The 14,679-nt window shown below is 36.2% G+C and overlaps 1 pseudogene; it reads right to left on the bottom strand.

Moving 5' to 3' along the window:
- Positions 1 to 11,609, bottom strand: part of LOC102848003 — a 40,550-nt pseudogene extending 28,941 nt beyond the window's left edge.
- Positions 11,610 to 14,679: the final 3,070 nt, after the last annotated feature.

Below are 14,679 nucleotides of genomic sequence, written 5' to 3'. Positions count from 1 at the left end.
AAAAAAAATAATGAGCATTTGTAAAGCTAATCATCTACCTGAGGATGTATGTCTCGCTGAAAAATTACGTAAGATTTGGTCCTATACTTTGAGTCATTAACATAAACTCTTAATGTTCTTCCATGCATTTAATTTCTACCTACATGCTCTTTTATATTTTTTTAGAATGACTTACCGTCTGGAGATATTGGGAATCAGATTCAATTTTAAGTTAAATTCTACAATACTGACTTTTACATATATTTGACAGTTCACTTTTAAAGTCATAGGAGTCACGTGTTATCATCCATAATTGGTCTGGAGGTATCCTTAGTTAGAACATAAAACTTGCTAGGGAGCTCTGTGACCAAAGGCACGAGGTTCAAATCCACTAGCACCTCTGAGGGAGCAGGATGATGGGTAATCTTCTTCTATATGATTAACTGCCTTTGAAAATCCATTGTAAGGTACGTATTGGGTCAGTAAAGTCCATGGTATACAACAAACAATAACAAGTTTTTTTTTATGTTTTGCATATTAAATCTGGCAATACAGTTATGAAATATTCTGACACTGTAAAATATGATTCTCATTTTCTCCAGTTCCCCAAACCATTTTCATTAGTCTTTAAATTTCACCAAAAATATTCACAAGGTCATTTAAACTTTTATTCCCTCTTTGTTAAAGACCTTTACAACCTCATTCAGTGAAATCCTAATTAAAATAGTGCTAAACCACACAGTTACATGTGTTAATTTTTGATATGGCAGGCACTATCATGTGTTGAGTAATTGGTTCCTATTGTTTTTTTTCAATTCCATTACAAATTATACATTTTCAATTAAAAATAATTGTCTCATGTTCCCTTAAGTTATTGATTAAAAATTCAGACAAGAAACATAATTTATCATCTATTTCTTGCTATTAACTTTTTTATTAGGAAATTATCAGTGTCTAGTTATAATCACTTGAGTGCATCTTCACTCGTTATTACTGGGTTAGTTCCATATAACTGCCAACATACATGAGTGAAGACTAATGAACAAAGACCAGATGACGTATGGGAACATATCAAGAATAACAACCAAGAAGAGTGCAAAAAGTCATTGCAAAGATGAAGGAGGAAGAAAAGACCAAAATAGATGTCAGAAGAGACTGTGAATATTGCACTGGAGCGCTGAGAAGTCAAAGCAGAAGAATTCAAAAGTCTAAGTAACATGACAAGTAAAATATTATAATGAAATGTGCAAAGAGCTGGAGTCAGAATATCAAAGGGGCCAGACTCGCTCAGCATTTCTTAAGCTCAAGGAACTGAAAAGGAAATTCAAGCCTCGAGTTGCAATACTTAAGGATGCTTTGGGCAGAATACTGAGTGACCCTGCAAGTATTAAAAGAAGATGGAAAGGGTATACAGAGTCATTATACCAAAAGGAATTGGCAGACACAAAAGAACTTAAATGAAACAACTGTTTTGAAAGAATTGGCTAAGAATAAGGCCCTGGGAATGGATGGTATACCAAGTGACATATTTCATCTAAAAGATGCTGCCCTAGATGTGCTCACCAAGTTGTGCCAAGAAATCTGGAGGACAACCACTTGGCTAACTGACTGGAAGAGATCTGAAAGAGATATTTGTTCCCATTCCAAAGAAAGGTGATCCCACAGAGTATGGAAATCAGCAAACAATATTATTACTATCACATGCAATCAAGATTCTGCTGAAGATTATCCAAAAACGACTGGAACAGCACATAAACAGAGAACTACCAGAAGTGCATGCTGGGTTTAGATGGGGTCGTCGTACTAGGGATATTGTAGCTAATGTTATATGAATCTTGTCTGAAAACAAGGAGTACCAGAAAAATGCCTATCTTTGTTTCATTGATTACATAAAGGCATTTGACTATGTGGGTCATAACAAACCATGGCTATTTCTGAGAAGAATGAGAATCCCAGAACACTTGATTGTGCTAATGAGAAACCTATACTTGGCCCAGGAAGCAGTCATCAGAACAGAGCAGGGAAACACTGCATGGTTCAAAATTGGGAAGAGTGTGTGCTAGGGATGTATCCTGTCTCCATACCTTTTAAATATTTATGCAGTACAGATTATCTGGGAGGCTGGACTCTATAAGGAGAAATGTGGCATCATGATTGGAGGAAGAATCATCAACAATCTGCGTTAAGCAGATGACACAACCCTGCTTGCGGAAACTGAGGAGGACCTGAAGCGCTTGCTGTAGAAGGCCAGGGACTGCAGTCTTCAGTACAGATTGAGGCTCAAGAAAACAAAGATTATCACCACTAGGTTGACTGGCAACATCATAATGGATGTTGAAGAGATAGACCCCATTTATAGTTTTGGTTTACTTGACTCCACAGTCAACACTCTTGGCACCAGCAACCAGGAAATTAAAATATGTATTGCAATGGGAAAGTTTGCAGTTAGAGACCTCTCTAAAATACTGACGTGCAAGAATGTCAGTCTGGAGACTAAAGTGCTCCTGATATATGCCATGGTCTTTGAAATCAGTTTTTATGCATCAGAGAGCTGGACTATGGCAGGGGATGATAGAAGGAGAATTGATGCTTTGAGCTGCGGTGTTGGAGAAGATTATTAAATATACCACGGACTGCTAAGAAAACAAACAGGTTTGACCTGGAAAGGGTGAAGCTGGGTTGCTCTTTGTAGACAAGGATTCTGAAGCTTCATCTGACATACTTTGGACATGTTGCAAGACTAGTCCTTGGAGAGGGATGTCATGTTTGGGAGGGTGGAGGGACAGCACAGTAAAGGAAGACCCTCGATGAATTGGTTTGATTCAGTAACTGGAGTAATGGAGGTAGGTGTGTTGGAGATGGTGAGATTGGCTCAAGATAGAGAAGGGTTTAGTGCTATTGTACATAGGGTCACTATGAGTTGTAGGCAACTTGATTGCACATAACAACAATAACAACAACTGAGTTTGCCAAAATACTTTTCCATGTATCCTGAGAATCTTTCTATACAATAGCATTAGATTTTCTAGATTTTGTTATTTTGGACCATTGAATTTTTTTTTATCTTATTGATAGAAAATACAAATATATAAAACATGTCCATATCATAACACAAAGTATGCCTAATGTGCTATACATCTTCAATGTTACTTTCAGAATAAATTCTGCCATATTATTGCCATATGTCAACACTTTAACCCCAAAACTGTATTTTTAAACTAATGAAGGAAATAATTCAATATTTTAAGTTATCTTATGGAAAATGATCAAGTATTACAAAACTGAAAATTATTTCATTCTTGTGACTTTTAAACTCATGATACAGAGCTAGAACGGCCTGTATTTGATTTATAAATATTGAAGAAAGGGGTACTAACTCTTTAAGTTTTTGTTCTGGAAGTTATAAAGACTTCAATCGAGATGGATTGATATGGTGATGATGAGTTCTACTTTATTACAGATGGTGAGGATGGCACAAATATTATGGTATTCAGGTCTGTTGTTCATAGGGTCATTATGAGTCATACCTGATTTAGCAGAACATAACCACAACAACAACAAATGAAGAAATAGTAACAAACTGAATTTATTGCTTATTCTGTGTATAAAGACTATTATTATTCTATAAAACTGTCAATTTAAGGCTCTTAGTATATGATTATCAAGTGTAATAATATATTTAAGTAGATAAAAGTAATATAAAATACCTTAAATTAAAAAGCATTCTTTATATATATAAAAAGAAGTCAATGAGCCAATATTTTATAAATGAGAAGGAATTAAACATTTAAAATTAAGACAAACTCGGAAGCAGGAGAGGGCATCCACTTCTGAAATAGCTTGCTTCCAGAAACTTTATGCACAGTGCTCAGGTCTTTCATTCATAGGGTCGCTATGAGTCTTCTATGACTCAACAACGCCTAACAGCACTACCACCAATCCTCCATAGTTGTTTCTTGTCATTTATACTAAAGTCTTGAGGTATTCTGTTATTTTAAAATATTATTTGTTATTTTAGTGTGAACTTCAGTTTAATATGAGTATCCATCAAACACATTGATATGCTTGGAAGATTGGAGAATCAGTAAAGGGAGGATTAGCAAATATTGAGTTGGATTAACATAGCAGCAATAGACTCAAGTGTATTATAGATGATAAGGATGACACAGGATAGGAAAGAGTTTGGTTCTGTTGTTCTTATGACCCCTACTAGTAGTAGTTGACACGATGACACAGAAAGACATCTACTATTAAGCATAATTTCACTAGCTATTTGGATATTGCTAAATAAAAAGTAAATATAATTTAAGGTTTCTTTCATTTGTCCACTCCATAGGGATTAATAGTTTTTAAAAAATTACTGCACAGAAATTAACATCTGTGCTCCTAATAACAGAAAACAATAAACTTTGTAAAAAAATAATGCTAAAATTGTATGTCTTTATAACTCTCCTGAGTTGGAAATAACTGTATCCTGTAACACACTGAAATGCCAAACTGTTTTTCCAATATTACAATAACAACTATTTGTGACTTAATTATACTGGTAATTCATACTATATTTTAATAGATCAGTCTATATTAAATAAAGGGAATTTAAAATTACTATGAAGGAACACTGGTTGTTTCAAATGATAATTATAATAAATAAAGAGATTAAAGTTTTTCAAAATTAAATGACTTAACATTGTATCAAACTCTGTTACCCAACTATGTTACTGAAGCTATTTTTAGAATCTTTATTATGAATAATGATTATAAAGTTATGCCAACCACTGTGTTTTCAATCTTGAAGTTTCAGAAGTTATCATTCAAACTCATGGTAAAAAAATAAATTAGATATTGTCTTTTTGTTCCTCTCCATTTACTGAACATAATATAAGGGGGGAGGACATCTTTTGTGGTTCTAAATTAGTCCATTTGCTAGAAGACAAAAAAATAAAGCCATAGGACCTAAGTTAATAATGACTCATGTTATTAGTTGTTATGTGCCATTGAGTCAACTGTAACTCACAGCAATCCTATAAACAGCGGATAGAAACCTTGACCTGTGGTACTCCTGTCTCAAAATCTGTTACACTCAGTGTATTGTTGCAGTCATCTTTTCAATCAGTATTGTTGAGGGTCTTGCAGGCTTTCACTGACCTTATAGGAAATTGATACAAAAATTTGTTATTGTTGGTACATGCCATCGAGTTACCTACAAGTCATAATGACCTATATACAATAGCTCTGAACCCTGCTCTATTCTAAGCTGATCTTACTAACTTCAACTCAGGTTCCTCCATCACCTCAGTTACTGAGTCAATCCATCTCATCCTGGGTCTTCCTCTCCCACATTGTACCTCAATCCTTTTAAATATCAAGTCCTCTTTCAAGGACTTGTCCCTTCTGGCCATGTGTCCAAAGTATGTGAGACAGAGATGCAAAATCCTTTCCTCTAAGGAGAAACTTTGTTTCTCCCTCTCCAAGACAGACCAGTTTGTTCTATTGACAGTCCATGGTATGTTCAATACTTTTCTCCAGCATCACAATTCAAAAGCATCAGTTCTTCTGTCATCTTTAATCATTGCCCAGCCCTCAGATACATAAAAAACAGTTAAGAAGACCATGCCCTTGCTCAGGCACATCCTGGTCTCTAAACTGCTCTTTAACACTCTGGAGAGATACTTGACAGCAGATTTTTCCCATTGTAACTCATCTTTTCATTTCTTGATTGAAGCTGTCAAAAGTGATGATTGTGGATCCAAGCAAATACAAAGTCATATATTAGTAGAATTGTATTTTCTCTAAAAGAGAGAGGTAGAGAGCTTCTAGTGACAAGAAGCTGTGCTCAATTCTGAAGGCATGAGCTGCTCTACAGGAGAAGGATGGAAAATCTCCTCCCACACGATTCACTGCCTCTGAAAACTCACCAGAGGGTCAGCTGTGGGTCATTCCAACTCCACCATACTAAACAACTTAGATAGATAGCTCAATTTCTTTGGTATCAAATTAATTATTTTAAGGTTTAATTTTAAGGAATAATTTAAATATTAACATCATCATATCTAAGCTCCAGGCAGATTCTTGGATGTAAGGATTCTGAAGCTTTGTCAGATATACTTTGGACTTGTTGCAAGACGGAACCAGTCCCTGGAGAAGGTCGTCATGCTTGGGAGGGTGAAGGGAAAATGCAAGAGAGGAAGGCCTTGACAAAATTGATTTAATAATTGGGGTACTGAGAGTAGGTGTGTCATAGACAATAAGATTGGCACAGAATAAAGCAGGATTTAGGATTGTCATACATAGGGTGGCTAATGAGTAGCAGGTAACTTAATTGGACATAACAACAACATATTTTATTTCTGTATCCTTGACAAATCTGCAGTCATTTCAGTAAACAAACAAAACCTTACCTTTAGTCGCTTGCTTTGGGTCAAATATGTTGAAATGTGTGTGACAGTTAACTTGTCTTAAATCAGCAAAAACTGAAATTATTGAAGTAGGAAATTCTACATATATTGAAAATAAAACAGACTCCCTGTTTGCCGCATAGTTATTTTATCATTTTCAACATCTTAGAAAGTCCAGTGGTAAAAAAAAAAAAAAAAAGAAAGTCCAGTGGTACAAATTGACTTGTAGACACTGAGATGCTTATTTTTAAATAGAAGAGCAAGTTTACTTTCCTATGTGTTAATGAAGGAATAATAGGTAGAACTTGCAACCAATTTCTGAGGCTGAGGGGTGAAGTCTTCCTTCACTTCCTTGATGATGTTAAAATGAAAACATCTTTGCCTGAGTACAGTTTCCTTTAGTCATAAGCTCCAGTAAACCTTCTGGCAAGGTTATCAACATAAATATGATAGTTGGAAATGTGATTTTCATCTCGTAAAGTTATTTTGCTGCAATCGTCTAATGTAATATGCAGTCAGTTTTCTCATCTCTTGGATAAGGAAGGAAATTGAAAGGTATCTTTCCCCACTTCTTGAAACTAATACCATAAAAGAAAAATTGAGAAAGAGAAAAAATTAAAGAGTGAAAACATAAAGAACTGTGGTATATGTAGGTAAAAAGATATAAAATAATTCACAATGTTGCAAAGATGTTATTTTATATTAACTAAAAATGTATACTAAAATGTTGATCATTCACTGATTGTGCTCAAATTAGGGTAGACTCATAGCAGGTTATCAGAGGCTCTGAATAGCACAGAACAGGATTACCCACTTTCATTATTTAAGGTAGCTGGTGAATTCAAACTGAGTGCCTATGAGTTGGCAGTGAAGCTTCCTACTTCTTAGGCTTCTAGAGTTCCAAAATGTTTTATAGTGTAGTCAAAATATTTTGATAATTTAGGAAAAAAGAAATATGATACAAAGAAGTTACCATATGTTACCATATGTTATTTCATGAAATTACCATATGTTGTCTCATGAAATTCTTCTGTGACAGAAATGGGACCGGAAATAGAATGATCGAATTTCGCGTTTTCAATGATTTATTCATTGCAAATACCTTTTATAAGACAAACACACCGACTTTACACATGGGCCTCACCTAATGGCTGCATCTGTGAAAGAAATCATTGGAGAAGCTCAATTTTGGCAGTAAACGATCCCAGAGATAGACTGTAAATCAGACCATCAATTATTCATATGCAAATTAAAATTGAGATGGAAGAAAATGAAAAGAAATCCACAATAACAAAGATATAATACTGGTCCTCTTTTATCTGAATTTTAAGATTATTTTAGGAACAGGCCTGTATCATTCAACACCAATGATCAAAGACTAGATTAGTTGGTGGATGATCTCAAGGATATCATTCATGAAGAGAGCAAAAGGTTGTTACAGAGACAGAGGAGAAAAAAACCACACAAATGAATGTCAGTAGAGACTCTTAAATTGGCACTAGAGTATCATCAAGAAATCAAAACAAAGGAAAATATTCCAAAGTAAAGGAGCTAAACAGAAGATTTCAAAGAACAGAGAGAGAGAACAAAGTAAAGTATTATGATGGAATGTACAGAGAGCTGGAATTGGAGAGTTAAAGAGAAGACTTTGCTCTGTATTTCTCAATCAGAGAGGAATGAAACACAAATTCAAACCTTGACTTTTAATAATTAAAGATGCTATGGGCGATGTAATGAATGAACCAGAAAGCATCACAAGAAGATGGAGGGAATAAACAGAATTAATGTACCAAGAAGAATTGATTGACACTGAAGAATTTTAGGAAGTATCATAGGAAGAGGAGTCAATGATAATGAGGAAGAAAGTGGAAGGTGGATAGAAGGCAATGGCAAAAAAATAAGGCCCCAGGAATAGATGGGACACCAATGGACTTATTTCAATTAACAGATGCAATCTATTATAGCCAGGTAATGCCAGGAAATTTGAAGTACAGTTGTCTGGCCAACGGATTAGAAGAGGTACATATTTGTTCCCATTCCCAAGAAAGGTGATCCAACTATCAAACAATATCCTTAATATTACATGCAAGCAAAATAATGCTGAAGATTATTTAAGAACAGCTAGAGTGCTACATGAATAGAGAACTGCTAGAAGTTCATGCAAAATTTAGAAGAGGCCATCGCCTCAAGAACATCATTGCTGATGTCAGGTACATCCTGGCTCAAAGTAAAGAATAGTATCTGTGCTTTGTTGACTTTGCAAAGACATTTGACTGTGTGGATTATAACAAGTTGTGGCTGACATTGAGAAGAATGGGAATCCCAGAGCACTAAATTGTGCTTATGCAAAATCTATCACTGGCAAGGGAACATTACATGGTTTAAAAATGAAGAAGGGAGGGAGTCAGGGTTGTATTCTCCCTCCATATCTATTTAATCTGTTTTCTGAGAAAATTATTCAAGAAGCTGGACTCTATGAAGATGAATGTGGATTCAGGATTTGAGAGAGACTCATCAATAACCTGTTTTATGCAGATGACACAACCTTGCTTGCTGAGAGTGAGGAGAACTTGAAGTACTTGTTGCAGAAGATTAAGGAATGAAGCTTTCAGTATGGATTACATCTCAAAGTCAAGAAAACAAAGATGATTTTACCACTGGACCAATAGGCATTAACCTAATGGATATAGAAGAAATTGAAATGGTCAACAATTTCTAATTGCTTAGATCCACAATCAGTACCCTTGTTAACAGCAGTTAAGGAATCAGGAGATGTATTGCATTGGGAAAGTCTGCAGTTAGGGACCTCTCCAAATTATTCAGGAGTTCTGATGTCAGTTTGAGAACTAAAGTGTGTCTAATTCAGGCCGTGGTCTTTCCAATCACTTTTTATGCACCTGAGAATTGGACAATGAATAGGGATGACAAAAGATGAATTCATGCCTTTGAGCTGCAGTTGAAGAAGAGCATTGAACATCCCATGGACAGCGAAAAGAATAATATGTCTCGACAGGGCAGCCAGAGTGTTCTTGGGAGGCAAGGATGATGATGCTTCACCTCACTTACTTCGGTCATGTTGCTAGAAGGGGATATTATTTGGAGAGGAACACAATACTTGGAAGGGTGGATGGTTGGTGAGGGAGAGGAAAATGCTCAACCAGGTGAATTGACAAGGTGATTGCCAAAATGAGCTTTAGTGTGTTAGGAAGTGTGATGATGGCACAGGATAGGATGGAGTTCAGATCCACTGTTTACAGTGTTGCTATGAGTCATGCTCACCTCTGCAACACCTAACAACAACAACAACAACAGCTGAAATTTTTCCGATGAATAAAAATGACTGAATGGAGAAGGTTTTGAATTGTAGTGATTTAGAAGAATGTTAAATATTCAATTAACTAGAAGTAAAAACCAAGTCTATCTTGTAGTAAGAGAGCTCTGGTGGCCTAGTGGCAAGAAGTTGTGCTGAAATCCCAAAGACACACAGTTTGAGGCTACCAGCTTCTCCCTGGGAGAAGGATGGGCAATCTCCTCCCATTTGATTAACTGCCCACTGAAAAACCGCTGGAGGGTCAGCTATTGGTTGGTTCTGACTCGCCGGTAAACAACAATAACAACATCTTATAGTAAGAGCTAGTAGGCTGCTTCTTAAAGTGAAGGATGATAAAATGTAGACGTCCTATCAAGAAGGGCTGGTCCTTGGGAAAAAGAATAATTTTAGAAAACTTGGAAAGTCAGAGAAAGAGAAGAAGACCTTGAACAAGATGGAATGACATGATGGCTAAAACAATGGGCTCAAATTTATGAAGGATTGTGCAAATAGTGTAAGTAGGGCAATATAACTATATATTGACTCAACTGCACAAGAAATCAGCATGATAAACGTAAATACAAATGCACTTCAAATTTAACTTCTTGTCAGCATTTTCAAATGAATGAATATTATAATTACATTGACAGAAAACCAATTTAGATATATGTTTTATGAATATGAATTTGCCTGTCAGATTGTAAAATAATATATATTCCAATAAGTGCATGAAGTTAAACAGGAAAAATATTTTAAAAAGAAAATAATATAGCTTTAGTTTCTATTTGATTACTTAGAAAGTGTGAGTGCTATTTGTCAAAATGACATTTGACCAACATATAGGAAATATATTAATAAAACATTAAATTTCACTTAAAATTCCAATTATCTTATATAGTGCTGCATTATAATGCATAATATTCATCATCAATAATAAAAAATGCAAAATTTTGTTTTAGTCTTACTGCAATCTTTTACTATTTTGAAATTTTGTAGTGTTTGAGGTAATGAAGCATTACAGCACATTAGTCTTAATTGAAAGAATAAAGAAAAAAATACTGCATAATTTTTATGGTTCCTATCCAAGCTGCTCCTTGGTGGCAAGGATTTTAAGCTCTGTCTCACATACTTTGGGCATGTTCCCAGAAAAAACAGTCCTTGGAGAAGGATAGACACCATGCTTGGAAGAATGGAGGAATAACTAAGAGAGAAAGACCCTGGATGAGATAGATAAACTCAGTAACTAACGTAATGTGGGTGGTTGTGTGGGAAACAGTGAAATTGACTCAAGATAGGATAGAGTTCAGAGCTCCTGTATATAGGTCATTGTTAGTCACAGGTGACTCAATAGCACATAACAATAACATAAAAACATGTATGTATTGAGCTATTCTTATAGACTAATCCATCTTGTCTTTGTTTTCTAAGAAGACTATCTGTTGATTTATAATAAAACCCACCAGGTTCCTTTGACTTCAGTCTTTTTCAGTAATTTTTTTGTAACCTTTAATTGGGTAATTTGGGATCATATCCTTCCAATGAATTGTTTAGTTATTTTTTGGCTAAAGACAGTCTGATCTGTTTCAGTAGTTTGCAAACAAATAATTCAAAGAAACACAAACACCATTTATTAGTTTTCATTGATCCAAGAAGTGACAGAAGAGTTGTCATCATACTTGTGTTATAAGCAATTTACTTGTGAAATCAATGTTTTGCTTCAGGCACAAAATCAGATTAAAATGAAAACTGGTAAGGAACGTAAAGGACCTTTTTATACTCCCTAAAGGTATGATGATAAAAAATCAATTTTCTTATCAAATGATTCTATTAAACAGTACTAGTAAATCTAATACTCTTGTTTATATGTATTATAAAATACAACACTAACCACCTCTGCCATCTACAATCAGGTAGTCATTGCTCATATCCGCTCAAATTCCAGTGGGTTTGCTGACAGTCAGGGGAAAAGTGTTCCAACACATATTATATTTTCCAAATAAACAACACCAGCATACTAGATGTAGAGGAGACATCACGTCACCTGGAAAATTAACATTCTGTGATTGGAAGTGTGCTCCAAACAGAAGAGCAGAGACACCAAGTCACATGAAAATAGTCTTGGAGCAGAAGCTCAGAGACAAGGACATTTCCCCTAGAACTGCGTCAGGAAGATATCCTTTCCTAAAGCTGGTACCTGGGATTAGGATTTAGAATTTCCTTAACCCATGAGAGATTGGCAATAGCATGAGAGACCAGCAGCATGAGGCTCAAGGCATCATAAAGTAATTCAGGAACAGAGCCATCCTATCCTATCCTATCCTATCCTGTCCTGTCCTGTCCTGTCCTGTCCTGTCCTGTCCTGTCCGGTCCTATCCTATCCTATCCTATCCTATCCTATCCTATCCTATCCTATCCTATCCCATATCATATCATCATCATATCAGTGGTTCGAGTGGAGAAAGGAGGTGTTGCTTGGAGTAGGTAGGAGGGATAGAGATGGCGGTGGAGTAAGGAAAGAGGCAGGACAAGATACAAGCTGCAGGTAGGAAGGGAGAGGCCAATACTGAATCTCTTGGTTACCTCTGAGATGAGGAAGTGTCTTTCATCTGTTCCTTTTGGTAAAATGCTTGTCTGTCAGATATTGTTCTAAAACTGACTATCCAAATGAACACAAACTAGGAAGAAGGATTAACTATCCATTTTCAAAACAACAGTACTTGGCCTGTCAATAATCACACACTGACTATCTTCCATACATCAAGTAAGAGAAAAATAGTAGCAGAATGGATTAAAAACAAAGCCCATCAACATGTTCTTCAATAGACAAATTTAAGAAATGAGGGGAAAGTTAGACTAAAATTTAAAGGCTGGAAAACTATACAGCAAATGACATCCACAAAAAGCAAGAATAGCAATAATAATCTCTGATAAAATAAATGACAGAATGGTATTGGTACAATATCATACATATAGACAAATGGAATAAAATTAAGAGCCCAGATATTAACCCATCTACCGATGGTCAGCAGGCTATTAACAATCTGCGTTATGCAGATGACACAACCCTGCTTGCTGAAACTGAGGAGGACCTCATGCACTTGCTGCAGAGGGTTAAGGACTGTAGCCTTCAGTATGCACTGAGGCTCAATGTCAAGAAGACAATGATTCTCACCACTGGACCAATTGGTAGCATCAGGATGGATGGTGAAGAGATTGAAATTGTCCACAGCTTCAGCTTGCTCAGCTCCATGGTCAACACCCTTGGTACCAGCAGTCAGGAAATCAAAAAATGGATAGCGATGGCAAAGTCTGCTGTTAGGGACCTCTCTAAAGTACTCAGGAGCAACGGTGTCTCTCTGGAGACTAAGGTGTGCCTGATACAGGCCATGGTCTTTGCAATCACTTGCTATGCATCAGAGAGTTGGACAATGACTACAGAGGACAGTAGAAAAATTGATGCCTTTGAGCTGTGGTTCTAGAGAAAAGGATTGAATATCCCCTTGCCTGCCAAGATACAAACAGATTCATCCTGGAGAGGATTAAACCAAGCAACTCCTTGGAAGCAAGGATTCTGGGGCTTCGTCTGACATACTTTGGGCATGTTGCAAGGAGGGACAGGTCCTTGGAGAGGGACATCATGCTTGGGAGGGTGGAGGGACAGCGCAAGAGGGGAAGACCCCCTCAATGAGATGGATTGATTCAGTGACTGGGGTAATGGGGATGGGTGTGTCAGAGGCAGTGCGACTGGCACAGGATAGAGCAAGGTTTAGGGCTGTTGTACATAGGGTTGCTATGAGTCACAAATGACTCAACGGCACATAACAACAACAACAACTGATGGTCAATTGGTATTTAACAGGGAATTAAACCCATTATATGGGAAAACAACAATCTCTTCAATATATGTATCAGGCAAAAAGAGACAACTACCTGCAGAAAAATGAAAATGAATGCACATATCACATTAAATTAACTCAAGGTCAATCAGAGCCTCAGGAGTAAAGCCCAAAACCATAATGATGATTAGAGATAAAATAAGACAAAACTTAGCCTATAGATATGCAAACATAACCAGAATTTCATAACCAAGAAAGGATAACATCAACAAGTGGATCCTTCTAAGAATCAAGTCCCTATGTGCAAGAAAAGCTTTTCCAATTGGGTAAAAGCTCTACCGATCGGGGGGAAAGATTTGGCAATGATACCTTAAAGAAGGGTGTCATAAAGAATACTTCCAGAATACTATATGGCCACCACAAGAAAGAGAAGACGACTAAAAAGTAAAATATTCAAAATATATGAAAATATTTGTTTCAAAGGAAAATAATTAAGATGGTGATGGCTAACAGATAAGAAATTCTCAAAACGAGGACAATCAGAGACATGGAAATCAAAACCACAATGAGATCCCACCTCAATCCCATAGCAGTAGCAAAGCTTAACAGGACAGCATGCAATAAACTTTGGAGACAATGTGGAGAGTGTATAACCACTCTGGAAGGCATTTTAGCATTTCCTCAAAAAGCTGAACATCAAAATCACTTGTTGTTGTTGTGTACTGCAGATCTGGAATTGACCCATAACTTTTCTGGCAGGTTTTCAGAGGCAGTTAATCTCACAGGAGGAAACTGCCCATCCTTCTCCCGCAGAGCAGCTGGTGGGTTTGATCTAGTGCTTTCAGGATTGCAGTGTAGATACTTGCCACGAGTCACAAGAGCTCCCAAAATCACATGATTCAGCTATTCCACTGCTAGGAATATACCCCAAGAAACTTAAAATGGAGGCAAGAAAGAATATATGTATACCTATGTTCATAGCAGCATTATTCACAATAGTAAGAAACAGCCCAAATGCCCATTAACTAATAGATTGAGAAATTGTGATACATTCACATAATAGAACACTATGCACCATTAAGAAAAAAAAGATTTTCTAAAATATTATATATAACATAGTAGTGTCTACGGAGCTTTGTACTAAGTGAACTAATTCAAC

Source organism: Elephantulus edwardii, unplaced genomic scaffold (assembly GCF_000299155.1).
Source record: "Elephantulus edwardii isolate Elephantulus edwardi_28Jun2011 unplaced genomic scaffold, EleEdw1.0 scaffold00504, whole genome shotgun sequence".
NCBI classification, from domain to species: Eukaryota; Metazoa; Chordata; class Mammalia; order Macroscelidea; family Macroscelididae; genus Elephantulus; species Elephantulus edwardii.
Note: the sequence above shows the minus strand (reverse complement) of the source record. Positions and strands in the feature narration are given on the sequence as shown.